This window comes from Equus asinus, chromosome 10 (genome assembly GCF_041296235.1).
Source record: "Equus asinus isolate D_3611 breed Donkey chromosome 10, EquAss-T2T_v2, whole genome shotgun sequence".
Taxonomy (NCBI): domain Eukaryota; kingdom Metazoa; phylum Chordata; class Mammalia; order Perissodactyla; family Equidae; genus Equus; species Equus asinus.
In genome coordinates, this window is record NC_091799.1 from 61,735,277 (window position 1) to 61,738,534 (window position 3,258).

Sequence of the window (3,258 nt, forward strand, 5' to 3'; positions counted from 1 at the left end):
ACCCTCTTCATGCTAAAGTTGAATTTCCCAGCCTGTAAAGAAGTCTGGTTTCAGGAAAAAGTTCTAAAACGACTTCATAGAGCATAGACCCCAGAGACAGCTCAGTAGGGGCAGCAGCGGTCCAACGAAGACTCGCTCACTTGTAGAGCATCGACTACGCGCCAGGCACTGTGTAGGGGCTTTACAGACATATTTTTCCAGACTATTAGTCCTCCCTTTTGTAAAACAACAAAAAAACAACAAAAACCCTTTTCCTTTAGGCTGTGACCACCTGCAGCAGGCGGGAGAGGGATGACTAATATAATCAAATGGAACTCTCTTCCATGGCCCCATGCTGACCCCTGTCATCACTGAAACCGCTCCTTCTTCTGAATCAGTGACCTCAGTATCTCCGTTTCCCACCGTCTCCTCCTGCCAGTCCTTCCAAGTTGCTTATCCACCACTCCTGCAGCCACGTTCTAACCTCGTCAGCACCTGCAGTTCACTGAACCTCCTATTCACCCCATCATATATATGCCTTCCCCTATCCTCACTTGCTTTTTATGCATCGTAGAATCCTTCATCCATCATCAGGCCCTGCATTCCTGCATCTGCTGAGTTTTAGTGGCACAATGCTGCTGGAGGAAGTCACACGCCAGAGAGCTGCGTCTCACTCTGAATTCACTGATTCCTCTCAATAATTAGATATTACCTCTTAAATAGTTCTCAAATTACTCGTCTCTCTCCATTTTCACCATTACCACTGTTAAAAATGATTAAAGACGACAATTTAGGTGATACAAACAAACTTTATTTAACACGAAGCATTAAAGCTCATGAAGTGAGTAGTCTCTATTCCTAAGGGTCCAGAGAACTGCAAAATGGCTAGAAGCCAGGAAGCTTTTATGGGATAAAGAAGAAGGAACAAGGAAGAGAAAAACAGAGAGTGAATAGGGAACAAGGAAGTTGGTACAGAGCCCAGAGCTGGCTTCGTATTGTTACCGAAACCGAAGTGGGTTCCTTCCTGGTGAGTTAAATCAGACTCTCCACCAGAAGGAGTTGTCTCACAGTAAAGTATATTTGTGGCAAATAGGAGACCACGAGGAATCATTTCCAGAGTTCCGGCGTCCCCGAAGAAAGGGAAGCAGGGACATTTATTTCGGATGGGGAATGAATATTCAAAAGGGAGAGATGGGTATTCGCTTGCGCAGGCTCAGTTAGAAGACATTCTTTCACACACACTGCGGGTTACAGTGATAAGGCCTAAGCTCCTCCTGGAGAGATCTTAGCATTAAAAATAAGGCAAAGGTCATAGGTGTAGCTCTTGTGGTGAGGCTTGGTCTGGTTCAGGGAGGGTGGTGACGACATCTCCTTAACAGAACAAAAGGAAAACGAACAATTTGAAAAAGCAGTTAAAATATCTGCCCCACCCTTGAGTTCCTTGGGGTAACTAGCTGGTGACTGTTTGGGGGCTGGCTGAGTGGACACACTGCGTTTCTGGTCAAGAAGAACATTCAGAGGAATGTGAAAGTCTTCGAAATTTCATTTTGCTGACGTGGCTTTCTGGGCTGGAGTGGATCCATTCTAGGCCTAGAAATGCATTCCAGCATCGCTTTAATCCAACCTGCCGTCATCTCTGTCCGAGACTCATAACAGCTTGTGCAGGTTGGCCTGCAGTCACTCATCATCTCCCTCCCACCCCGTCGTCCCCCACGGGTTGCAGTCAGGATTCTGACTTTAAAATGCAAATGTGCATGTTACTGCCCACTCTCCCTCAGCCTCCAATCGTTCTTAGGATAATGACAAAAACTGAACTTGGCCAACAAGACTCTACGGGGCAGGTCCCCCAATGCGCTTCCCCTGCTCTTCCTGCTCCAGCCACATGGGTCCCCGCAGCCTTTCCCATGCTCCCTCCTTCACGCTTCCACTGAGCCCCTTGTATGCTACTCCCTCTGATGAGAACACTCACCATCCTACCCTCCACGCCCAGTCACCTCCTTGTCTTCACATCTCCCCTCCATCATCGCCTCCACAGAGCAGCCCAGCCTTCTCTGACCCCCTGAGGTCCGATCTGCCTGTCAGATGCTCTTAGAGCTCAAGGTCACAGTTCCATTTTTAACTTACAGGCTTATGTGATGGATGTCTTTCCCAGCAGACTGAAAGCTCAAAACAAAAACAGTCTAGCGTGCTTTTGTTTATCATTGTATCCTTAGCACCCAGCATAGTCACATGTAGGCACTCAATCATTTGTTCAATGAAAGTTGAATGAATGATGTTTAATTTTCACAATCACCTGGAAAGGAAGCTATTATCCCCATTTTACAAGTGAGAAAAATGAAGAAGCTCAGGAAAGGTAAATTACTTAAGTTGTAGATAATCAGAGACTCACCTAGTTTGTCTGATTATAAAGCTCACGTTCTTTTCTCTGTACTCAATTTCTCATGATACTCAAATGTCACAAAATATTCTACGCTAAAACTACAGAAGGTGGGGTCAGAGACAGCATGGTGCTAAATGAAGGTGAGAAGAGAGTCCTGTGGGATGCTTGGCTCTCAAAACTGCACCCAAGGCACCTCTACTGAAAAACCTTTGGGCCAGTCCAGTGGCGCCACGGTTAAGTTCTTGTGCTCTGCTTTGGTGGCCCGGGGTTCGCTGGTTAGGATCCCAGGCATGGACCTATGTATTGCTTATCAAGCCATGCTCTGATGTTAGCTCAGGGCTAATCTTCCTCAAAAAAAAAACCTCTTTACCACCCAAAAAGCAATTGATCTATATCAAAAGCATGATATTAATAACTTCTCAATATCAGTAACTCTTCATCTAGTAATTCTGTTTCTAGCAATTTTAAGAAAATTTTGAGAGGTACACAAGAATTTATGCACAGGATGTTCATCACAGTAATATGTTCAAACACATAACTGCTAAATTACAATACATCCTTATAATGAATTTTTATGCAGATGCTAAATACATAGTTTTAAAGAATACTTAAATGACATGAGAAAATGGTTAAATATAACACTCAGTGAATGAAAGCGAGGTAGACTAATAAAAGGACACTAGTATGACCCCAATTTTGGTGGCATGTGTTTCTATCTGTACACTGTGAAGAAAAATAAAAAGAAATATAGCAATATGTTAACTGGTTATCTCTGAATGGAGGAAAAAATGTTATTAAAAAGCAATTGACCACATTATTTGCTCAAAAGGTTTTTCTTGTATTTCTTCAGTTTTTTGACTGCTACTTCTAAATTATTTCAGAAACAAAACTGTTAGTCT